A 27,234-nucleotide genomic window follows, 5' to 3' on the forward strand; every position below is an offset into this window, starting at 1 on the left:
TTGACTACTGATTATGTTTTTTTCTTCTTGAATTCATGGAAAGTAGCAGAAACACAAGTAACAGAATCTGTTGCAGGAATGACTCAAAGTCTGTTCACGTCTCTGTGGTTAGATCAGTGTGCACAATAATGTGTCTTTGACCTTCATTATGTATGTTTTGATTATACTGTGTTGTAAATAAATACATATTTTTGTTCATGGGTAAAATTTTTTATTATGCTTTAATATTTGTTTCAGATGTGCGGGACGCCCTGAAACACCCCTTTCGTTATTATTGTGTCAGTGTGTATGTGTGTGTGACTCTTGTATGAGGAATCGCTGACTGATTAACAGATGAGCTGAATCTGAGAGACCTGATATGATCGCAACTTCATTTCATTACATACGTAACCTTTGAGTGCTTTAGTTCGCATGTTAAGCATGAAACTGCTTAAGATCTTTTGCTTCTTGCCCTGCAGCTGTGAATCGGTGAAGGACGATGGCATCTGTTAAAGAGCTTCTCGTGAACTCGCTGAAAGAACTGGAGGAAGCTGAATTGAAGGAGTTTCAGTGGCACTTAAAGGATCATGAACGTGTAGCAAAGTCTGAAATGGAGAATGCAGATAGGTTAAAAACAGTGAACAGGATGGTGGCATGTTTTGGACCAGAAGAAGCTGTGAAGATCACAGTCAGCATCTTGAGGAAGATGCAACAGAATAATCTGGCTGAGCAGCTGGAAAACAAACACAAGCAAGGTAACATTTAGTTCCCTTTGACTGTAACATGGGTAACAGTTTACCAGTGTGATGGTTTAACAAACTTTCCTCTCTGCTCTGCTGATGTGTTTGTGTGATTTATGCTTCCCAGTTAGTGATCCCCCTCCTCTCTCTTTCTTTCTCTCACATGCACACACACACACACACACACACACACACACACAGGACTATACTAGGGGGCGTGTTTGTATTGGGAGGGGACGTCACTCACAGACGGCCGTGCCGAATGCTTTGATTAATGGAGGTATTCGGTAAAGGCTCCGCTAAAGGCAGTTGTCAGTCAGTTTGTGGCTGTGTGAATGAACAAAGTAATCTTCTTTGCATCAATCGGAGTGAGAGATGTTGAGACAGGTGTAAAGCGTTTCGTTAATAGTGAATATTGACCTATTGTGTGTACCGTTGTGACTCCCGCTGTTAGCAGGGGATAATCGCTGCATTTGGGGTGAAAAAGACAGAATTAATAATTGTGCCAAGAAGGTTGTCTGTTCGTTCACACAGGCACGAACTGATTGACAGCTGCCTTTAGCGGAGCCTTCACCGATTACCTCCATTAATCAAAGCGTTCAGCACGGTCTTCTGTGAGTGACGTCACTTCCCAATACAAACACGCCCCCTAGTATAGTCCCGCCCCCTCACAATGATTGACAGCTTTCCGTGTAGACATCGGAAATTCAAATGCAAAAGGAATTGCGATTTCATTTGAATTTTGGCAGGTTACATGCTAAAGAAAGAGAAAGAGAAAGTGAAAAACCAAATGTGGTCATTAACATTAAATATGACAGGCTCATATCTCGTAAGACTGGGGAAATACAATTGCAAATGGATTTCGCAAAATTACCCCGTGGTGGTGTGTTCACGAAAGCAAAAAATACAAACAGTAGTGCAAGATTTGCAATTCCTTTTGAAAATTGTCCGTAATATTCTTCCATACACACACAGATTTATGAAAACGTCTTCATAAACCACCTTTTTGTTGTAATACCCATGTCATTATACACATTCTCTGTCCTCATAAACCACCATATGCCAGATCTGTCTCACACACTCTCACACACACACACACACACACACACACACACACACACAAACAGGTCAGGCTGAAGGCAATATAATGAAATCTGTTCCTGTTGGAGCTCATTCAATAAAGATATGGAATAAATAACAATCACTGCCTGTACATGGAAAAAATATAAAATAGAACAGGAAGCAACAATTACATTTACATTTACATTTACGCATTTAGCAGACGCTTTTATCCAAAGCGACTTACATTGCATTCAAGTTACAGTTTTTACATTTTATCAGCTCTTGCTTTCCCTGGGAATCGAACCCATGATCTTGGCGTTGCTAGCGCCATGCTCTACTATTTGAGCTACAGGAAAGCCTTACAGGGCCAAGCAGAACAGTGGAAGAGCTTATACAAGTACATTTATTACAACAAAGTGTAGTTGTGATTTTATGAATGGTTCAATGTTTACAATGGTCTAAAACCCTTAATTAAAACTTGTGCAAGCTGTTTCTACATGCAAAGGGTTATTTCAATTACTCTAACATAACACTATACTGTAAGAAATAAATCTTTAAAATAACAGAAAAGTACTGGCAGCTGACTGCCAGGATCATATCCATTAATTTTACTACAGACAAACATTTCCATTAACTCTAAAACAACGCAATGCAGTGTAAAATTCAAAATACAGGTAAAACACCATTGTGGCCTATTTTAGTCTAATGCAGTTTAGTGTATTGTTAGAGGTTGATATGAGTCCAGTAGTGACATATTAATGCTTTATTCTTCATGACCATATTTTAAATCCCATAATCATTCCCTCATACCTAAACTTAACAACTACCATACTAACTACTAATATGCAACAAATTAGGAGTTTATTGAGGGAAAATTCTTAATAGTGACTATGCGTTTCCTATTAATTGTTACCAAATTTACATATAGGTTTTTTTATTTACTTTATGAACAATTCAATCACTTAGTTGTTGCTGTATTTTTCCATGTTTCTGAAAGGCTCAACTGCAGATAAAGGTCAAGCTGCTCTTCATGATTACACAAAACCAGTTGCAGACTGAAGAACAAATTAAGTCAGGACTATAAGCGGATATTGGTTGGTAATTCGCTGACAGGTCATCGTGAAAACCTGAATGATATTTACACTGATTTATATGTGGTGGAAAATGAGACTGGGGGTAGAGTGAACGACCACGAAGTGATACAGATTGAATCAAATCACAACCGATTGGCTGCCAAGGAGACGCCAATCAAATTTAATGATATGTTTAAAGTTTTGTGTGACACACCAAACGAAAAAGTGCTGACAATGGGGATTGCAGGAGTGGGAAAAACTGTCTCTGTCAATAAAGTAATCCTTGACTGGGCTGAAGGAAAAGAAAATCAGGACATAGTCTTCATATTTCCACTTCCATTCCGTAGACTGAATTTGATTAAAAAGAGTTCAGTCTCATGGAACTGCTTAACAAATACTTCTTTAGTAGTCCTGAAGAACTGCCTCTCTTCCTGAAGGTGATGGTAAGGTTATGTTCATCTTTGACGGGCTGGATGAATGTCGCTTCCCTTTGAGCTTTAAAGAGAATGACAGATTTACAGACGTGCATGAAAAAACAATGCTGAGTAATATAATAACAAACCTGATCAAGACAAATCTGGTTCCTTCTGCTCTCATCTGGATCACATCCAGACCAGCAGCAGCCAGTCTGATACCCCGTGACTACATTGATCAGGTGACTGAGGTGCGAGGATTCAATGATGAGCAGAAAGAGCAATACTTCATCAAAAACAGCAGTCCTGAGGTTGCTGGAAAGATCATCCATCACATCAAGAAATCCAGGAGCCTGTACATCATGTGCCACATCCCTGTCTTCTGCTGGATCTCTCTCACTGTTCTTCAGCCTCTGCTGGCTCAAGAAAGCAATGACAAAACTCCCACAACTCTCACAGGGATGTACATAAACTTCTTACTTAATCAGCAGCAACAGATGAAAACAAAATACAGTGGTGATCCTAAACTTAATGCCAATGCCAGGTCTTTTGATCAGATTCTTTTGAAACTTGGGAAACTGGCATTTCAACAGCTGGAGAAAGGTAATCTGATTTTCTACAAAGAAGATCTTGAGGAGTGTGAGCTAGATGTCAGCGAAGTGTCCGTGTTCTCTGGATTATGTACTCAGATCTTTCAGATTGAAAAATCTGTTTCAGAGAATGATTTACAGCTTTGTACATCTCAGTGTCCAGGAGTTCCTAGCTGCCCTCTATGTGTATTTGATTAGCAAAGATGGGAATACAAACCCATTTATTCAATCTTGGGAGACAAACTAACATTGAAACTGTTTAAAAAGCCATTGTTTCAGCTTTATAAAGCTGTAGTCAAGAAGGTCTTAGAAAGTAAGAACGGACACCTGGACCTTTTCCTCCGGTTCCTGCTGGGTCTCTCACTGGAGTCCAATCAGAGTGACCTGAAGGAACTACTTCCAGGACTAGAGTTCAAAACAGAGAACATCAAAGACACTGCTGACTATATCAAAAAGATAATAAAAAGGAGAAATCAGTAGAGAGGACCATTAATCTCTTCTACTGTCTGACTGAACTGAAAGATGACTTTGAGGAGGAACTCCAGAGGAATCTGAGCTCAGGAAATCTTTCAGCACAGAATCTCTCCTCTGCTCAGTGGTCAGGTCTGCTGTTTCTGCTCCAGATGTCAGAAGAGACTCAAAAGAAGTTTGAACTGCAGAAATACAGAAGATCTGATGAAGCACTGATGAGACTGATGCCAGTAATCAAAAACACCAAAAGAGCACTGTAAGAGTCTTAGCTAAATTCATTTATACTTGTTATTAGTCATTTTAATTGAGCCTTAACTTTACACGGGTAACTTGTTTGTCAGGACTGTTCAGAAAAATGAATAAATGTTAACATATCATTGTGCATGATGACATTTAATGCCAATGTTTCTCCACTATCAGGCAAGTTTTAACCATTTCACTATTCTCAACTGTAAGTTAAATTAAATAAACTGAAAATATTGGTTTGATGTTACATGAAAAGTTGAATTTAAGAAATATATATTTAAAATATAAACTAAAGGAAGCCTTTTACATTTATTTTGATTATTTCTTAAATTCAGTAATCAATGAGTACATTTGATGGTTTTATGTCTGCTTTAACTACATCACTATATTCAAATGTTTTTCCAAGTCATCTGTGCTCCAGATTATGAACTTTACAAGATAAATACAAATATATTGCTGTTTGTTTTGTTCTCCACACAGGCTCCATAGCTGTAATCTCACTGATCAGTCATGTGAGAGATTGTCATCAGTTCTACAGTCCTCAAACTCATGTCTGAAAGAGCTGGACCTGAGTAACAATGACCTGCAGGATTCAGGAGTGAAGCTGCTTTCTGATGGACTGAACAGTCCAAAATGTCAGCTGGAGATACTGAGGTTTGAGTTTCAAGTACTGTCATTGTTTTGTTATTGTTTTTTCTTTCTCCCTATTAGGTTAATTACTAAAAATTACACTGTTGAGATTTATTCTGTATCCAATTTTGTGTTTTTCTTGTTTAGATTTGCCATGTGTAATCTCACTGCTCAGTCTTGTGAGAATTTGTCCTCAGTTTTACAATCCACAAACGCCAACCTGAGAGAGCTGGACCTGAGTAACAATGATCTGCAGGATTCAGGAGTGAAGTTTCTTTCTGATGGACTGAAGAGTCCAAACTGTCAGCTAGAGATACTGAGGTAAATGGTTTTCCATAAAATAATTAACAAAATGCTACCAAAATAAATGAAAAACAACATTAAATGTATTGGATCTTCAAACTATCAGTCAAAGCTTATAACTCCACCCGCCTCTATTGTGAAGAAGTGCCGCACACAGTTTTGACCATCTGTACTTGTTTGCAAGGGTAAATACTGAACTGGTTTTTTGAATACGTTCAGCATTTACTTTACTCAAGAAACTCTCTATGTAAAATCTAAAGTTTTATGTACTTGAGCGCTAACATTTGTCAGAGTTACAGACAATACTGTTTTAAATAGTCTGAGCATAGCTCTTCAATATTGGACAAATTAAAGAAAAACTGAGTGCACAAATAGCTACAATAAGTTGTAAGTTGATGAAAATGTAATTCAGTGCACTTAGATTTTCACGTCAAATGGGCGCAAATGCATTTGCTATTTAAATAATGCGGTGCAGGTTGTTTAAATAGCAAATGCATTTGTACCCATTTGTATGCCCATGGGCGTGCTGGTCTAAAAACGAGGTGTGTTCAGGCGCACTGTTGGCGCGTTGCTATTTTGAGGCAACTGAACAGTAGTTTCTTGTTATTTAAAGAGCTTGTTAGTAATATGCGCCTATAAGCAGGTCCACAATGCGCGTACACTCTGCTTATTACACACACAGGGACAAGCAGCAGCACACATACAGTGGGTACGGAAAGTATTCAGACCCCCTTAAATTTTTCACTCTTTTTTATATTGCAGCCATTTGCTAAAATAATTTTTCCTCATTAATGTACACACAGCACCCCATATTGACAGAAAAAACACAGAATTGTTGACATTTTTGCAGATTTATTAAAAAAGAAAAACTGAAATATCACATGGTCCTAAGTATTCAGACCCTGAAGCAGTGGGTCTGTTATTGGTCGGCAACCTAAGGAGTGAGTGTTTACTCAGATACTGTATTAGGAAGCTAATGGCTACCACAAAAAGTAACTGATAACTAATTATTCTTGCCCAATACTGCATCCATTTCTTCAAAATATGGAGACTTCCTCGAATCACTGCCAGTCCGTTTGTTGTGCTTAATCCACTCTCTATACTTTCTTTTCAGGTAGTCGATTCTCTCTTTCATTTTTTCCCCAGTCCCCAAAATCTTCCTCGACTTTTGGACATTTACTTACAACAATTCGATAAATCTGTTCCCAAATGGTGTGGTTATGCACCATGGTCTCAAATTGTTTCTGAAACCGATGCTCTCCCCAAACCGAAATTAAACTCAGCGTTTCCTCCCTGGTCCAATTTCGCGTCTTTCTTGTTGGCGCCATGTTGCGTGTTTGCACGTGATGTCATTCAGGAAGTAACGTAAAACGCACGCGGTGCGTAAATCGAGTTACCCCTTCCACTTCTGATAGTTTTACTGAAATTTCTAATCCCATGCGAATCGGCCATTAATATTACAGACGTCCTGTGGTAAAATTACATTACCCCATCTACCCCTGTAAAACTAATCCAGTCCGAATAGGGCTTTAGTCTCTCCTGGATGTCCCAGCTTCAAAACTCTCTCAGGGTCAGCCCAGACATTCTGCCGTGAAAACTAATTTCAGCAACTTGTACCTACAATCTCATTCTTTCAGTCATTACCCAGAGATCATGACAATGTGAACTTTTTTTGCTCTCTCTTCACCACGATGGCCTAGTACAATGTCCACATTATTGCTGCCATTGCACCGATCCACCTGTCGATCTCATGCTCCTACCAACCCTTACCCATGAACAAGAAGCACTAGAACTCTTCTACTTCCCTATTGGAAGCAGGCAATTCACCCTTTTTCCATCTGAGAACCATAGCATAGGATTTGGAGGTGCTGACCGTTAGTCCTGCCGCTTCACACTTGGCCACAAACCACTGTGAAGTAAATGCTGAAGATCACAGCCTGATGAAGCCATCAGGGCAGGGCAACATCATTCGCTAAAAGCAGACTAGTCTCAGCCTCAGACGTCACGCCCATGGAACGTTAGCTAAACGTCTGATGCATATTGCACACTTATCTGTAAACACTTCAGGAGCTTTGAAGTCGCCATCGAATTGGTTAGATTATACAGGATTTCTTGGAGACGTGTGCATCGCGTTCTTTAACGTTCTGCCAGGAAACAAAGATGCTGTGATGCCAAACCCCCTCACGAAAGAAGAAAGGCGTTGTTTTTTCAGCTGATGACAAACGCTTGTCAGGATCAACTAAATGGTGAAATTTTAAAAGTATGAGAAAATGTTTAAGTTTGCAGCATAGAATTTTTTTAATATGTCCGAGAGTTTTACACACACTTTTATTGTGGCGACATTTCCACGCCCCTAAATATGATGCGGCACAAAACGAAACGTGATTGGTTGCTTTACCTGTCAGTAATATTGGTGGGTCTTAGCCATTCAAAGCGGCCAAAGTTCCCAGACCTTCAGCCGTTAGAGACTAAAAGCAGACAGGCTACCCAAAATCAACAACCTCCACCCCCTTCTACAAATCCACAAAACGCATGTACACTGAATACGCAATCTCCTATGCCGCTTCCAGCACTCTTGGCAGGGTAAAATGATTAAAAAAAATTAATAAAACTGGTCCACTTTTCCACATCTGGGACAGAATCTGCATTTAAACCATCAGCAAAGATGACGCATTCAGGTTGGCCATACTTGACTAATATGGAATTAGATTTGCGCCAGATGTTTTGAACATAACATTTCAATAAACTAAACACAAATCAATTGAACATTAATGAAAAAAAAATCTTTAAAACTGGAAAAAATAAAGCAACGTGACCCCTCATGTGGGTGGGGCTAGCAGCAGAGGATTCTCAATGATTGGTGCGACTGAGAATCTGCAAGTGGTTTCCTGTTTTTGTTTGTTTGTTTGAATAATGTGAAGTTAGAAGTTTTGTTTTTAATTAAATGTTATTTTATATTATATTATATTATTTTTTTCACTACTTTGTCAACAAACTTTTGGGGAATATTTGTTTCTTCCTGATAATTCTAAATGAGCAAAAAATGACCTTTTATGAAATGACAGTGTGATAAATTAAAAAATGGCACTTCAGGTTTCAAAACTTTGGTGTCTAGTGGCAATATAGAAATGGTTTGTTCTTGTTCTTAAGTACTTTACTTCTTTACTGGGGTATAAATGTTTCTGCTGACCTCACTTTTGTTTTATTTGTGACTGAAACTACAGAAAATAAAAGCTACCACCCTGGCTGACTGTGTGTTAGTGACATCTGACTACCGAACTAATGTCATGTGGACTGTTTCTGTGTGTGTTTGTAGATTGTCTGGCTGTATGGTGACAGAGGAAGGCTGTGGTTATTTGTCTTCAGCTCTGAGTTCAAACCCCTCACACCTGAGAGAGCTGGATCTGAGCTACAATCACCCAGGAGATTCAGGAGGATTGATGCTGCTCAACAATCCAAACTACATATTGGAAAAACTCAAGTATGTAAAGCAGCAAGAGTTTTTAGGTTTTATTTTTATTTATTTAACTCCCAAGTGTCTCTAATATCCACAGCTAACTGAAAACTAATAAACATTTACGCAATGTATAATAGTAATAAATTAGAAAAGTGCATAGCTGTAAAGGAACACGGTAAAATGATCGGTGTTATAATAAAAGTAACGAAAATAACGATAGAATAATGACACTGACATTAAGCATAACATCTCATCTGACTGCAGATTGGGACAGCTCGTTTTTCTCAGGCACTCTTTACATAACTGCATCTGACATAAGTGTCAACGGCTTTCATGCACGTCTTTTTTTTTTTTAAGTCTTGCATCAGGAAAATATTTAGAATTTTTTTGTTGTTGTTGATGATATTGTTTCTTTTACGGTACACTCACGACCCACCATTTGAGAAACGCTGCATTAAACCAATTTCAGTGTGGGATTAACTTCTTATTTTCACCCAATTACCAGTGGAAGAAATTGCTGTCCAAACTGAATTTAAAATGATGTTATAGCATTGTCATCAATGACTAATATTTGACGTCAAATTGATACCAAGGTGACTGCTGGGAAACGCCTCGTGTGGACGATACAGTTATGTTACAATGGCCATGTCTCTTTGCAAACGTAATACTTTTAAAAACTATTATGAATGTTTTGCATAGTTAATCTACTGAAATATTTAACAGGTTTTAAACAACATCTAAAATAATTTGTTGTCTTGTGCTTCCCTGTTTTGGGTAACGCTAGCCTACATAGCTAATTTACTGAATCAGTAATCTGACTATACATATACTATAAACAGTTGACTATACATACACATAACCTAAGACAGACTATACAATTACTTATATAATAACAACTGTACATGCTATTGTGCAATAGAGGTATTTAAGGTTAAGAAGGAAGTAGTGCAATATGATTTGTGGTGCATTCACAAGTGGACATTTTGTATTTCTTATTAAGTCCTTGTAACACGGAGGGTTTTTAAGAAAGTTTCTGGTGCATATAGAGAGAGAAAGAATATGTTTCTACAGGTGGTTTGTCCAGCCCACTCACCTGTGTGTAGCACACTCAGAATTGCACAGTGTTTTTCTTGAAACATGGAGTGTTTATAAGAAAGTGTCTGGTGCGTATAGAGAGGAAAGAGTATGTTTCTCCACAGGTGGTTTGTACAGCCCACTCACCTGTGTGTAGCACACTCAGAATTGAGTAGTTTTCTAGTGGTGCGTGTGGTGTTGTGGGATGGGGGGGAGAGAGGATCCTGGTTTCAGGAGTTAGAGTTATAGATGAGGTTTCAGAGGGTGGTGAGGTGATTGGAATTGAGGGCTCTCACAGCCTGGGGGAAAAAGCTGTTGAGCAGTCTGGCAGAGCGGGCTCTGATGCTCCGGTACCGTCTTCCTGATGGCAAGAGCTGGAAGAGACTGTGGGAGGGATGGGTGGGGTTTCACGATACTGGTAGCTTTACTGGAGCATCGTGCATGGATAATATCCAGAACGGAGGGGAGAGGGGCACTGTCCGCTGTAGGGTCTTGCGGTCAGCAGCACTGCAGTTCCCGTACCAGACAGTGATGCAGCTGGTCAGCACACTCTTAATTGTTCCCCTATAGAATGTGGTGAGGATGGGTGGAGGGAGACTTGCTCTTTTAAGTCGGCACAGGAAGTAGAGCCGCTGTTGCGCCTTCTTGGAGAATGATGTAGTGTTGGTGGTCCAGGTGAGGTCTTCTGTTATATGCACCCCCAGGAATTTAGTGCTGCTGACTCTCTCCACAGTCGAGCTGTTGATGGTCAGTGGGGGGTGGTCAACAGAGTTCCTCTTGAAGTCCATCACAACCTCCTTTGTCTTACTCACATTGAGGGACAGGTTGTTTGCACTACACCATTCAACCAGTTGTGCCACTTCCTCTCTGTAGGGTGTTTCATAATTTTTGCTGATGAGACCTGCCACAGTTGTGTCATCAGCAAACTTGATGATGTGGTTGGAGCTGGACTTGGCAGTGCAGTCGTGGGTCAGCTGCATGAAGAGCAGCGGGCTGAGCACACAGCCTTGTGGGGCACCTGTGCTCAGTGTGGTAGTGCTCAATGTGTTGTGGCCGACACGGACTGACTGAGGTCTTCCGGTTAGAAAGTACAGGATCCAATTACAGAGGGAGGTTAGTTTAGTTTGTTGATGAGCTGAAGTCGATGAACAGCATTCTAACATAAGAGACTTTGTTTTCTAAGTAGGTAAGAGCCAGGTGGAGGGTGGAGGAAATATATTGTCCGTGGAGCAGTTTGGACGGTATGCAAACTGTAGCGGGTCAAGTGTGTTGGGGAGATTTGATTTGATATGGTGCATGACTAACCTCTCAAAGCACTTCATCATGATTGGGGTCAGTGCTATGGGACGATAGTCATTCAGGCAGGACACAGGTGACTTCTTTGGTACTGGGGTGATGGTGGTGGACTTAAAACATGTGGGGACAACTGCTTGGCTTAGCGAGATGTTAAAGATGTCTGTTAAGACATCTGTCAGCTGTTCAGCACAGTCTCTCAGTACGCGGCCTGGTATGTTGTCGGGACCTGCAGCCTTGCGTGGGTTAACCCTAGATAGGGTCTTCCTTACATTGACTGGAGACAGACAGAGCACCTGGTCGTTGGGAGGTGTGGGTAGTTTTTGTGCAGGTTTGTCTTTGTGCATTTCAAACCGTGCATAAAACTCATTGAGTGCATCTGGGAGGGATGTGTCGTCATCACAGGCCTGTGGCAGGGGCTTGTATTCTGTGATGGTCTGAATAGCTTGCCGTGTCTTTGCTGTCAGTGAAGTGATTATTGATTTTTTGTGCATATAACCGTTTTGCTTTCTTTCTGCCACGGGACAGGTTGGCTCTTGCTGTTTTGAGCACTGTTTGTCTCCCGATCTGAATGCATCATCACGGGTCTTTAGCAGCCCACGAACCTCTGCTGTCATCCATGGCTTCTGATTGGCACATGTGGTTATGTTCTTGGTGACTGTCACATCATCAATGCACTTTTTGATGTAAGTAGTCACTGTTTCAGCGTACTCTTGCAGGTCTGTGTGGTCATGGTAGGTGGCTGCCTCTTTAAACATGTTCCAGTCTGTGTCCTGGAAGCAGTCCTGTAGTGCTGAGGTAGCATTGTCTGGCCATACTGTGATCTGCTTTTGTACCGGTTTGGCAAGCTTGCGAAGTGGTTTGTGTGCTGGAATTAGTATAACAGAGATGTGGTCTGAGTACCTGAGATGGGGGCAGGGTGCAGCTTTGTACGCATTTTTTTCTGTTGTGTAAACCAAGTCCAACGTGTTGTTTTCTCTTGTTGCAAAGTTCACGTGTTGGTAGAACTTTGGCAAAACTGTCTTTAAGTTTGCGTGATTAAAGTCACCTGATATTATGAAAAAGCCATCAGGGTTATTTTTTTGTTGCTCGCTGCTAGCGCTGTACAGCTCGCAAAATGCGTCCTTAGCGTTTGCACACGGGGGTATATATACAGCAACGATAACAATGGCCGTGAACTCCCTCGGCAGATAGAAGGGTCTGCACTTCACAATTATAAACTCCACCAGCGACGAGCAGTGTTTTGACACTAACACAGCATTGTTGCACCATTCTTTGTTAATATACACACACAAGCCGTTGGACTGTCCTAAAACCAGACAGATGTCCACCCTATTTAAAGGGATAGTTCACCTAAAAATGAAAATTCTGTCATTAATTTATCGCCCTCATGTCATTCCAAACCCATAAGCCCTTTCATTCATCTTCGGAACACAAATTAAGATATGTCTGATGAAATTCATGGGTTTCAGTCATGTGACTTTTTTGTTGTGGCCGCCATCTTTAGGACCTTGCGTAGCCTCTCCTTGGTGATCAGAAACCAAAATAACACTTCACCAACAACGGAAAACAATGGTATTTAAAAAATAGATACTGTATGATTAGATCCTTATTTATTGTCAAGCGAACTGCTGACTCCACTAAAGTCCAGTGAAAACTTGCCAATTTGACATTTGCTGATAGCCTATTTACATCTACGTCATACACAATCCCTCTCCATACACTCGGGCCAGTTTTAGTAAAATTTTCACCTGCCAAACACTTGTCCATTGGCCCGGATCCATCTTCCGGACCCGGCCTGGATGCCTGTGTACTCACTTTCAGATTATGGGCCGAATCAACCGGACCAGATGCGACAGCCATAACTTGACGGCACTCTCGCATCCAAGCCGGACTCAGCCCATTGCGTAGGGTGATCATACGTCCTCTTTTCCCCGGACTTGTCCTCTTTTTGGACCTAAAAATATGTGTGATTTCTAAATCGGCCAAAATGTCTGGGATTCGGCTTTTGCATTCTACATTCGCCATTCATTGTGTGCATTTTTGTATTAAAGCCCGGCACGGGACTGTTTTCCCACTGAATTTCTGATGATCATTAACAGCTCCCGCAAATATTCTAATATTGAAACTAATTTTCGCACATCTGGGAGCCGCTATCAATATGCGGAGTATTTAAATCACTTTGGTTGCACCTCGTGTTGGATGCAGTGTTGCCAAATCCGCATTTTTTTGCACGGAATTGGGCTGAATTTAAACTGTTGCTGCAGGTTGATTTCCTCCCGTGGGTTACAGGTTTGAAATATTGCATAAATTACATTTGACTGAAATGCTTGTATTAAAGCATTTTGCATTCTAACTATGTTTTGTGAAGGATGGCTACTAGTAGGAAGTGAAAGTGAAAGTGAAGTGACATGCATTTAACCCATCCAAGTGCACACACACAGCAGTGAACACACACACACCGTGAACACACACCCAGAGCAGTGGGCAGCCAATGCTGCGACACCCGGGGAGCAGTTGGGGGTTTGGTGCCTTGCTCAAAGGTCTCAGGTCAGTCATGGTATTGAATGTGGAGAGAGCACTGGACATTCACTCCCCCCACCAACAATCCCTGCCGGACCTGAGACTCAAACCTGCAACCTTTGGGTTACAAGTTGGACTCTCAATCCATTAGGCCACGACTGGAAGCATCCGTTTATGAGCATCTGCATAACAGTGACTGTAAAATATGTATTTTAGCTATGGAAATAACATATTTTGAGTTTTGATATGTGGGATTTGGGCATTGCACTACTTTGGGGGCTACTTTAACCCCCTTTAACCTCACCCCTCAACCCCCTCCCGGTCTGCGTCCTGCCCTCACTGTCCTCTTTTTTGAAAACTAAAATATGGTCACCCTACCGTTGCGCAGCATGCCAGACTTAGCCCAGTTTCATTTCTGTATCTACTGTACTATTCATTTAATATTTCATTTAAAATTGATAAAGTTACCAAGACAAAACGTTTACTTTAATTTTTAATTATATAGATTACAAATCTATAAACATCTCATTATTATGAAAGCAATTTCAAAGTCCATTAAAGAACTAGCTTGACCAAGCTGGTATGAGGAAAATTTATTTACAAAACCATGCAATTACAGCAAAAAACAGCAATTATACAATAAGTGTAGATAAAACCCATGCATTTACTTGAATGAATGAGGCATTTATATGTACACTTGGACTGAAACATTTAATAAATAAAGGTTAAAACATAAAAAATTTTAAAGGTGTTTTGAAAAACACATTTGTAAATGGCAAAGTTTTGGAATTAAACATTTTTTACTTGGCAAAATAATTATTACATAACTGTTACAATGAATCATTTTTAAAAGATAATCAGTGAATACTGTTCTTTGTTGTTGCTCATTGTGGCTCATTGTGGTGGTCATTGTGCAGCATGTCTTTCCGCATCTTAGTCCAGTGAGTTCTTTGCTTGGGAGCTTTCATTTATGCACCTGGAAAGAGCAAAGAATGCACAGGTATCTACTACTAAAGGTAAATATATATTGTGTATATATATATATATATATATATTTAGAAAATGAAATATATATATTTAGAAAATGAAAGCTTTATCTCTATTTAATTTAGAATTTAGTGTTTGATAACTTTATTAAATTATATTTTCTACTTGCTGAAGGGCACAGGTGTATGACATTTATTATAATGGGTTTATGTGAAGATTGTTTTAAGTTCACTTAGATTAGAAGTAATTTTTTTAAGTCCAATAAATTTTAAATTGATAGCTCTCGATTATACTGTTAATGTTGAATGACTATTGTCATGTTGCGTCGGAGCAAGGGAACGAGGAGACAAGGGAATCTTTCATCAAACAACATTTATTCATCCAAATGTTGGAACACAGGAGTCGCAGGAGACCCGGAACACAGGGAATGACAATTACAGAATGACGTTTAACAGCCGACATGAAGACAGGCAACCATAGGGCTTATAAACAGAAGGAAAACTAGATAATTAATAACACACACCTGGAACTAATGAACTAATAAACCTAAACAAGGACAGGAACAGGAACAAACCAAATATGGGCACGAGAGGAGGGGAAACCCACGACACAGGAAGACAGGACTGACAGCTATAGTCAATGGTTACATATTAGGAAAAAAATTCATAGAGACATCAGGTGGTCAGATGTGATATTTGGTATCAGTGATACTTGCCTTCAGTCATAAAAAAGGTGGCTATTAAATATTAAAAATATACATTATGTTGCTTCTACATGAATTTAATGATTGCATGTGAAATTGCAATATAAAAGTAAATTTAAAAACTTGTTAGGTGGGATTAATCGCGATTAATTTCAGAAAAAAATTTACGATTAATTTTTTTTTTTTTTTTTTAATTGATTGGATAAATATAAGTGTCATTTTTAGCCTTTAGGTCATTTTGACCCTTGAGGCACAATTTTGTTACAGGCAGATGAGGATTAAAGCATATTTTAACACATAATTTTATCTTGATTATCTTGTTTTCATAATCCTTGGGAGCCAAATTTTTTATTCAAAACGACAATAAAATTTCCCACACTGCTGTGTGTGGGGTTGCGTGTGTGTTTACTGATTCACTGACTGACAGTGTGTGTTTTTTTTATAGTGTGGATCATGGAAGAGAGCTCAGGATTACAGCAGGACTACACAAATGTATGTCTACACACACACACACACACACACACACACATTATTAAAGAGTACTGATTTTTAACAATACACAACTGAACACATTTGGACCCATGTGTTTTTGGGTTAGGTTAATTACAACTTAAAACAACAACATAAATATTGTGGTTTTCTCCCTCAAGTTTTACCCAAGTAATACCTGCATGTAATGCCATTTTAAGAGGAAAGGTTACATCAAGAAAATTACAAGACAATTACAAGTGATAAACAAAAAGTATTTTCAGTATCTGAGAGTGCTTTAAGTAGCCCTATCTGAAAGTTTACAGAATCATAGTTATGGGTTTTTCTTTTTTCCTCACCATTTGATTATTAATGATGAGATCATAGACAGTGGCAGCTTTAATAGGCTGCATTCACACTGATGCACAGATCTATTTCGACATTTCAGATGTTTTGTCCTGTTTTGAAAACATAACTGACAAGGTTTAAAAATATTCGGAGATGCAAGTGCATTTAACCGCAGCCGCGATCGAGCTTCCGGACAACAAACACAAAGCACATGTCAAAATCTGTCAGTACGTGAGTTTCCTGCGTCTAATATGTACTGCATTCCCAACGGCATAAATGAAAGCATATCTAAAGTAAAATACTGAAATAACGGTGGGTGGAAGGTCTGTGTACGTTTTGATCATTTGTTTTTCAATTTGAAATTAAATAAGCATAAACCAGAAAACGGTCGTTTTTTAATTTTTTAATTTGTTCAAAAAAACGAGATTTTCGCTCGATTTTCGTTTTTTTGGTTCGCAGGTAGAAAACGGATAAACAACTTCAAAATTCGCTTTCCTCTTGTGGGCGGTCATGACACGCCCCTTTCCGCCAATTGGCCAACCAAATCTGAGCCCGTGACGTCATCCTCAGTTCGTTCAGCAAAATAATAGTCCTCTGCTGCTGTACGGGGCAGGTCCTAGATCGGGCTTTCTTCTGTGCAACCTAACGCGTTTCGCAGAAATATTTATTTCAGAAATTTTAATCTGCACCCAGCCTTTTTTATTTAGCTGTGCGTGTTGTTAAATCTGTATGGTGACGCTGCGCTACCCATAGACTGCAAAACAAGAAATAGACGTAGGGGGTCCCTACAATGTCAGAATTGTTGTGTCTTACATACATTGGAAACGTGCACTAAATTTTCATTATTAAAATTAACATTTTATACATTTAGCCTACATTTAATCATTTAGCAGAAACTTTTATCCAAAAATGGTTTACAAATGAGTGCTGTGACAAATCTGTAATTATAACTGATCATTAATTAATTATTAGTCTATGTGATTATTGCAAAGTCATCAAAGCTGGCTCATGGAATCAAAACTCCCCAAAATGTCGAAAAGTAATCAAAATGATCGTGCATGACATTCTTTGAAGTATACAGTATGCAGTCATACAAACTCATTAGTGAAATCTCCACCTGGTGGCGCAAAGGAACAGCTGCACCATTGCGCAGATTGGAATTTTCATTAGTAAATGAAGATTAAATAATCAAATAAATTGCTACTGAATTTGACAGTGATACTCTCCAGTGAGTTTATTTTCTACCTTTTTTTTAATTTATTTTTTTAGATATTTCAATGTATTTGGAAATCACATCAAATATTAATTAGGGTAAGCAATTAAAAAGAGAACAATAGCTTATCTCTGGTTGTTATATAGCCTAACATTGCATTGACTGAATATGTATCTTTTTGTATATATTGTTGATGAACTCAAAAGCCTGTTCTTATAAATGATATTACGCTATAGCCTATAGCAACACTAACATAACAACCCCCAGCCTCTTCAAAAAAGGGGACCCCCTATAGCAGTGGTTCTCAAACTTTTTACACCAAGTACCACCTCAGAAAATATTTGGCTCTCCAAGTACCACCAGAATGACCAACATTAAAATACAGTAGTGTAGTAGGCCTAATTATTCAACTACAGCTATGCACAGTTCAAAAACGAGGCTGTTTTATTCCTAATAAGAATATTTATTATTGTCGGCCACTTTAAACATTGTAAAAACAGTTTGAACATTAACACTGTGCTTACATACAGGTAAACAAAAAAAACTTAAAAATTAACAGGCATCATTTAGCAACCTTGCAAACCTTTTAAAAGTGTTTTAACATTAATTTATATTTAATTCAGTGATTCCTACCACGTACCTCAATTCGAGCACTTTTAGACAGTACGCTCAGTTTTGGACATGGGATGGTCATTGCAAATAGCCTACTGTAAATGCAAATCGGCTGAGGGTGGATTTAATTTTTACTGTAGGCTAATCATAGCTGCGGGAATGTTGCATTTAGCCAGGATTTATGTTATGAGTGTGCACAGCCCTCGACGCTTAGTAACATGTTGATAAATAAGTAGATAGATAAATAACTAACTCTTAAGGTTTGTGCCGGTGTGCTCGGCCATCCACCGATTTTTATACAATAGGCCTGCCGCCTAACGTAAATAATGTAGCCATATTTTTCACACGAATAGCATATTTGTGTTCAGCCACTCTTAAGCGCAATTTTCTCTTAGTTTGACCTACATAAAAGTATCCACACTCACACTCTAATCATTGTGATAATATGGTGCGAACTAACAGTTTTACTGATGTGTTCTCTGGGAAAATATATCCAATTAAGTCTTTTATTAACTGTAATTCCTCGTATGTAGTCTACAGGTTAGAGTGTGAGTGTGGATACTTTTATGTAGGTCAAACTAAGAGAAAATTGCGCTTAAGAGTGGCTGAACACAAATATGCTATTCGTGTGAAAAATATGGCATATCCTATGGCAAGGCATTATAATGAGGTGGGCCATGTTACTGAGAGTTCTCTTAAAGTTATTGGAATTGAATCTATCCCAGGTTCAATAAGAGGTGGGAATAGACAGAAACAGCTTTTACAAAGAGAGACTTTTTGGATCCACATGCTCCAGGCAACTAAGTCCCCAGGAGTCAATGAAGAAATAGATTTTCTACCATTTTTGTAATTTGTATTGTTGATGATGTGTGACTTGATATTTGTATTGTTGTATTTATGAAGGTTGTGCCTTTTTTGGATTGAGATATCAGTATTAGCCACTCCTACATATTAACCAGCTGTTTTGGATGATTCAGCAATTAACACTAGTTTAAGAGCACCTGTGTAAAGCAATTGATGTGTGTCCTGAAGAAGGCTTTGTGTCAAACGCGTAGATCTACTTTTAATTATTTGTAATGCTTTAAGCCAATATATTAAAGGCTTTTATTTCACCCTGTGAGTGCCTTGGAAGTATTTCGTCTATACAATTTGATTTCTACCTCTATTATATCCAATGAGCACCAGGGGTTTTATAAAGACACCCGTGTAGCACTCTCTGCTTCTGTTTCCTGAGCTATATATTTATTTGTTTAATAGCCTATAAGTGAGTTTCTTTTTCTTTTTTTCATTAAAGTAATAATGGACCACAAACTGAGCGTTTGTTTTAATGGGGAAAAAGTTTGTTTTAACGCGGATGTAATCAGTCTTAATAAAGGTTCAGCCAGTTTTAATGAACCAAAAACTAACAAAACGACTAAGCATGTCTTTTTCAGTAAGGGGAAAATCCAGAGGTCTTTCATTTATTTGTGTTACAACTCGGGTAGCCTACAGGCCATGTCTTATTCATTTTGTTAATAATATTTTGATTAAAAGATGAGGGAAGATGTAAAGATCAAACATTAACAATAAATAAGAGCTACACATGCTGAACGTCATTGACATCTTTTCTTGTTAAATGTGCGAGAGTGTATTTTGAACCATAACACTGGTGTTAATTAATATTTACAATCGTTTTTTTTAAAAAATGAAAAAAAAAAAAAAAGATCGTTTTCTGGTTTTTGCTCATTTAATTTCAAATTGAAAAACGAATGATCAAAACGTACACGGACCATGGAAGCACACATGCGCACGAGTCTCACAGCGCATATTCTGTACAAATGAACCGCGATTGTCCCTAGCGCACACATGTGCCATTCGCGGGAAAATGGTTTTTCCAAAATGTGTCCAGACCTTGGATTTAAAAATAGTGGATGCATTTGTAATACTCGCATGACAAGCATGTATGCGAATGATGTCATTAGGCTATAATCGATTATGGTCTATTACTGCAACGATTAATTTCAACACCCCTAATATTTATTTGGTTAAATTCTTAAAAATTGTTTTGATTTAACTGTTTATAAGCAGGCTACTTTTTAAAATAAATTATTAAAGTCAAAAGTTTACATACACCTTGCAGAATCTGCAAAATGTTAATTATTTTACCAAAATAAGAGGGATCATACAAAATGCATGTTTGTTTGTTTTTTTGTTAGGACTGACCTGAATAAGTTATTTCACATAAAATACATTTACATATAGTCCACAAGAGAAAATAATAGTTGAATTTATAAAAATGACCCCGTTCAGAAGTTTACATCCCCTTGATTCTTAATGCTGTGTTGTTACCTGAATGATCCACAGCTGTTTTTTTGTTTAGTGATAGTTGTTCACGAGTCCCTTGTTTGTCCTGAACAGTTAAACTGCCTGCTGTTCTTCAGAAAAATCCTTCAGCTCCCACAAATTCTTTGGTTTTCCTGCATTTTTGTGTATTTGAACCCTTTCCAGCAGTGACTATATGATTTTGAGATCCATCTTTTCACACTGAGGACAACTGAGGGACTCATACGCAAATATTACAAAAGGTTCATACACTCACTGATGCTCCAGAAGGAAAAATTATGCATTAAGAGCCAGGGGTGTAAACTTTTGAACAGAATGAAGATGTGTACATTTCTCTTATTTTGCCTAAATATTATATATTTTTAGCATATATTTCATTTAGTACTGCCCTTCAGAAGCTACAGAAGATACTTACATGTTTCCCAGAAGACCAAATAAGTGAAATTTACCCTGATCTTCAAATTCAAAAAGTTTTCACCCCCTGGCCCCCTTTTGAAGGTGTTAATTTTTATAAATTCAACTATTATTTTCTCTTGTGGACTATATGTAAATATATTTTATGTGAAATATCTTATTCAGGTCAGTACTAAATCAAAAATAGCATGCATTTTGTATGATCCCTCTTATTTTGGTAAATTAATTAACATTTTGCTGATTCTGCAAGGTGTATGTAAACTTTTGTCAACTGTAATTTAATAAAAATGCACAAAATAAATTTGATATAATCGTGATGCATCATGACATGATAATCAATCGAATCGAATCGAATCAAATCAAATCAATTCGTGAAATGAGTGCAGATTCACACCTCTATAGACAACTGGGGCTGTTCCCGCCCAGCAGCCCCTGAGACCTGAGTCCGATAAGGGAGGTAGCGATGGAGTGCTGCTGCTTGTTTCTCGGCCTTCTGTAACCTCTTGACGACAGAGTTAACTCCACCACCAAAGAGGCCAGCCCTCCTGAAAAAAACAATAGAACCCTGCCCAAAACACAATAGAAAATGTAATGGTTTTAATGGTTATATTGGGAATTGTATTGGTTTTAATGGAAACTATAATGGTGTCTACTGGTATGTGATGGATTATATTAGTGGGATGTTAAATCCTATTGGAAAAATGCACAAAACACACTACAAAAAGGAATTTTGTAATGGTTTTACTGGAAAAAGCTAATGGTTTATAATGGTATTTTAATGGAAACCATTGGAATTTCTGTGATTGTTTCTATTGGGCTTCTATTGTTTTTTTTTTTAGAAGGGAGAAGGTGAAAGCGGAGTGGCCAGCAGAAAGAACTTGTTCTTCTCTTTGACAAGTTCAACCAATGATGCCTTGCTGTAGCCACCAGGGCTGCCATGAATGTACAGCGTTCTCTCCACCCTCAATATCACGACTGAGGTGCCCTTGAGCAAGGCACCGAACCCCCAACTGCTCCCCGGGCGCCGCAGCATAAAAAAATGGCTGCCCACTGCTCCGGGTGTGTATTCACTGCTGTGTGTGTGCACTTTGGATGGGTTAAATGCAGAGCACAAATTCCGAGTATGGGTCACGTCACGTCACTTTCACTTTCATAGAACAACCGATCGCTTTGACCATCTTCTTGGTGGCCCGGAGAGATAAATCTGTGGCAGGTCAGCCTGGTATGTCTGCAACAAAGCCATTGTATGCAGACATGTACCAACCTGACCCTTGTCAGTCCTGTCTTCCCGTGTCTTGTGTTTCCCCTCCTCTCGTGCCCATATTTGGTTTGTTCCTGTTCCTGTCATTATGAGTTCATTAGTCCCCAGCCGTGTGTGATTGTTCCCCACCTGTTTCAGTTCTCCTCGTTTGATTTCCTTGTGTTTATAAGCCCTGCGTTTCCCTGTCTCCACGTTGGTTGTTAATTGTTACTCGTGTCCTGCTTTCCTTTGTTCCTTCGTTCCAATAAAGTCTGTGTTTGAAGAGATTCCTGGTCCCCGTGTTTCCCTGGCTCCAGCAGGACCGTGACAACCCTTCGCCGTGTACACTTTACCCACCAAAGTTGAAGTTATTCTGATCTGCTTGGTGGGCAAGGCATGAGGGATGATGCCATACACTGCAAAAAATGCTTTTCTTACTTTTTTGTACTTTTTAGCCAAAATATCTAAAAAAAAAGTCAAAATTAAGTGAGTTTTTACTTACCCAATTGGCAGATCATTTTGCTTGTTTTAAGCAAAAACTCACTTAATTTTGACTTGTTTTTTTTTCTGAAAACAAGACCATAATTTTTACTTGTCAAGAAAATCCTTCTTGATTTAAGAAATTTTTTTTTTTTTAGATATTTTGGCTGGAAACAAGACAAAGTTAAAAAAAAGCATTTTTTTGCAGTGTATAGCTTGAGAGCATCTGTTCCTGTCTGCCCATCACCAACCCCTCTGCGATCCCTACAGAAGCTAATGCTGTTTGTTCCAGATACACTTTTGAGCTTCCTGGCCATGACGCCACTGTGATGTTCCTCCATGCCATTGGACTGATTTCACAAGTTTCAAGACCCAATCATGCAGAGGTGTTCCTTGAAAGGGAACTTATTAATACCAGCCCAGATGTTGTTAACAGAGAGAAGAGGATCTTCTGATTTTCATTTGAGAAGTGCTTTAGACTGAATAAAGGCTGAATAATTTAGCATCAGAAAGCTTGATCATCAGATGAGTTGTCACTCACCTCATGATTGACAGAAAATGTGAATTATTTCTGTACTTGTCAGTAGAACAAGGTGCAGCAGTCACTCTTGAAGAGGTCAAAACTTAATTAAAATGACGTCTCGGCCGTTATCAAGGCCTGATGGCTTTTAGATTTTTGGTTGCACCTCCTCCTTCGTTGGTAGAGCACCTCTTTTCAATAATTATTTCTTTACTGGAATAAAATTCACCATCAGCAAATCTAAAACTAAAATTACACCTTTACATGCATTTCAAATGCAGACTTGGAAAAATAAATAATTTAATCTGAACATGCTTCAATCTACTCATATAAAGCAAGGTTTACAATTTATAGTCGGATTCAGTAAAGTAACAGGGTGCAAGTGATCTAAATAAAAGCTTTTACCATTAATGCAATCCAGCCTTGCTTCATGGACTCAGTCATTTCAGCTTCTGAACTCAGACTTTAAATGCCTTTGATGTATCGCCAATAGCCGCTATAAAATTCAAAAGGCAATCCATCTAAACTTAGGCTTTTATGAAGGGGAGATTTCTTCCAGAGTCACGTGCATCTCACAAGACCACACATTTCCAACTTACAGTAGCTGTGAATGCTTGAAGCTGCTCACAATCACTGTTGCGTTATAAATGTCTCTCTTCTTGTCATCTCTTCAGATGCCTGTTTTTTCACACTGGATCCAGACACAGCAAACAATGAATTCAGACTGTCTGAGGAGAACAGAGAGGTTACATGTGTGATAAAGAAACAGCAGTCTCCTGATCATCCAGACAGATTTGATGTGTATCAGGTGTTGTGTACAGAAAGTGTGTGTGAACGGTGTTACTGGGAGAATATGTGGAAAGGAGATGATGAAGTGTTTAATAATGGTGTGTGTATATCAGTGTCGTATAAGAGCATCAGCAGGAAGGGACAGGGTGATGAATGTGTGTTTGGTCATAATGATCAGTCCTGGAGTTTGCACTGCTCTCCCTACAGTTACTCATTCAGACACAATAACATAGAGACTAAACTCCTTGTAAAGCCCATCAGCAGTAGAATAGGAGTGTATGTGGATCCCAGTGCAGGAACCCTGTCCTTCTACAGCATCTCTGACACAATGAGTCTCATCCACACAGAACAGACCACATTCACTCAGCCGCTCTATCCTGGGTTTACTGTTTCTAGTGGATCATCAGTGAAACTGTGTTGATCAATCACAATAGACTGATGAGAAATTCTACCCATAACGCTTTGAGCTGCAACATAAATCAGTAACAGTGAGATGTTACAAAGTCTCTTCATGGCATTAATACTGCAGATGAACTTCTGTCAGTGAAACATGTCAGAATAAATGTGTGTAATAAATAAATCAAGATCAGTGTGTGAGTGACGATCTGTGTATCTGTGCTTTTCTCAACCTCTATTTGTGTTGATGGAAATCAGTTTTTATTGTAGCCTCATCAATCATTCAAATCTTAGATTTTTACTAAGATCCTTCTATTATCCATTGAAATAATAAAAGTCTAATATATAAAACCATCATTTATTGGGTACTTTCAATTGGGAGGTAGCTGTCCCGAACCCTAACCCCTAAATTTCAACTTATGAAATTTATATTGAAATAATTTTTTTCTTTTTTTCCCATTGTTGTTTTTAAAAGTATCTTTTTGATTCTTTTAAAATGTGGTTAAAAAAATATTTATTTTATATTTTCTTTGTAAATTCTGAAACTTGTGTGTCCCGCATTTTTCATGTCACTACAGAAATAGTATATGTTTTAGTCCATTTGCCGAGATTTGAACTAAATCCATAAATGTATGATCAGTAAATATTCCTGTGTCCCCCTCTCTCATAGCTACAAGGTGTGAATAGATAGGTCTCATCATTTTGAGGTAAATGTGTTGTAACTTTAAGGAACGTCACAACCAAACAACATTTTTCTGCAATTAAGCACACTTTTTAGGGAGTTATTCCATTACATTTAGTTTTTATGTGTGTGACACTGTTCAGAACTGTGCTAACTAACCATGTGCTGATTAGCATATTTGAGCTAGGTTCAAAAGTATATAAAATTGTCACTACCGAAACATTTTGGGCATTATCCCATAGAATTGTCACTACTGAAACAGTCACGAACAAAACATGTCATCATTGTTTTGGTAGTGAAAAAAGGGAACACATAATCCTGGGGGAAATAAACTAAATTTTAATTTTGCAATTTTTTTGTATTTTAGTATGTTTTAGTAGTATTTTAGTATATGAGTTAAAATTCTGTAATGTGATGTGGTTGCTACACTGCAAAAAATGCTTTTCTTACTTAGATGTTTTTGTCTTGTTTCCAGCCAAAATATCTAAAAATTCTTAAATCAAGAAGGATTTTCTAGACAAGTAAAAATAATTGTCTTGTTTTCAGAAAAAACTAGTCAAAATTAAGTGAGTTTTTGCTTGAAACAAGCAAAATAATCTGCCAATGGGGTACGAAAAATAATCTTGTTTTCATAAGATTATTTTTCTTTTGTTTGTTATGGGATCTCCTTCAAGCAATTAAAGTTTTTAGAATATTTACGTTATATTTACTTTTGAAATTATTTAAAATGACTGTTTTTTTTTTTATGTGATAGAACTGGGGGGGGGGTCTTCAAGCTGGGATGCGATTTATGTCTAAATGTCAGTATATTTTTATATTTATATATTTTTATGAATAAATTAATGTTTCAAAGACTGTCTACAGGTGCATCTAAAAAAATTTGAATATCGTGAAAAAGTTATTTTTTTCTTGTAACTTATTTCAAAAAGTTAAAATTTCATATATTCTAGATTCATTATGTCACGAATCCGGTTTATGAACTGAGGTGGAGGATGTGCGACATTCATAAAAGAAAATGATGAAAGTAATGCAGAGAGCATATGTATAGAAGTAATGGGTATACAAGGGGTAATCAGATTAGTAAATTTTTATAATCCTTGTTCGGAATTATCAGTAGGTATTCTGAAAAGTGCCATGGGAGAAACATCAAATAAAATTGTTATGTGTGGTGATTTTAATGCACATAATAGTATTTGGGGTAGCAGGAACACAGATAAAAATGGTGAGGTAATAGAAGAAATCATGGAAGAGAACTCTTTAGTGTGTCTAAATGGCAACCCAACAAGAATAGACATAATAAGAGGTGCAATGTCATGTTTAGATATCACAATAGTTTCAGCATCATTAGCTGGTAAATGCATATGGTCAGTATCTACAGATAATATTGGAAGTGATCACTTTCCAGTGATCTGTGAAATTCAAAATAAGATTCAAATACAAAATTGTAGTTTTGGTTTAAGATGGATATATATAAAAAGGCAGATTGGGAGAAATTTCAAATGTTATGTGAAGAACAATTTGAAAATCTGTCAGTAGAGGGTAGTGTTGATGATAGATATGGTAAAGTAGTGAATGGCATTTATTTTGCAGTATCACAATCTATCCCGCTAGTAAGTGGTACAAGTAAAAGAAAGAATGTTCCTTGGTGGTCAGAGGAATGCTTGAAAGCAATTAAAGAGAGGAATAAAGCATTTAAATTTTTCAAAAGAACACTCACCCCAGAAGCAGTCACAGATTATCAAAATAAAAGAACTTATGTTATAAAGGTTATTAAAAATACGAAGAAGACAGCATGGCAAAGCTTCTGTAATACAATAGGGAGGGAAACCGAAATAAATGCAGTCTGGCGTATGATAAAGACGATGAATGGAATTGACCGCTTCAGAAAGATTCCTGTAATGGAGGAAGGTGAGAAGGTAGCTATTACAAATAAAGATAAGGTCACAATGTTGGCTCAAACATTTGCTAAAGCTCATAGCATTGAAAACTTAGATGAGGCATTCTTAACAAGACGACAGCAAATTATGAATATATATGGAAATACTTGCAAGAAAAAGCAAGAGTTTAATAGTAATTTGGACGATGAGTTTAATTATTTTGAATTGAAATCAGCAATTAATAATTCAAAGAATACGACACCAGGTAAACATATGATAAGTTACAAAATCTTAAAGAAACTACCAGCTAAAGCATTAGAAGCATTATT

The 27,234-nt window shown here is 38.0% G+C and overlaps 1 pseudogene; it reads left to right on the top strand.

Moving 5' to 3' along the window:
- The first annotated feature begins 280 nt into the window (after positions 1 to 280).
- Positions 281 to 27,234, top strand: LOC131536463 (NACHT, LRR and PYD domains-containing protein 12-like; annotated as a pseudogene).

The sequence above is a fragment of the Onychostoma macrolepis genome, chromosome 03 (assembly GCF_012432095.1).
Source record: "Onychostoma macrolepis isolate SWU-2019 chromosome 03, ASM1243209v1, whole genome shotgun sequence".
Taxonomy (NCBI): Eukaryota; Metazoa; Chordata; class Actinopteri; order Cypriniformes; family Cyprinidae; genus Onychostoma; species Onychostoma macrolepis.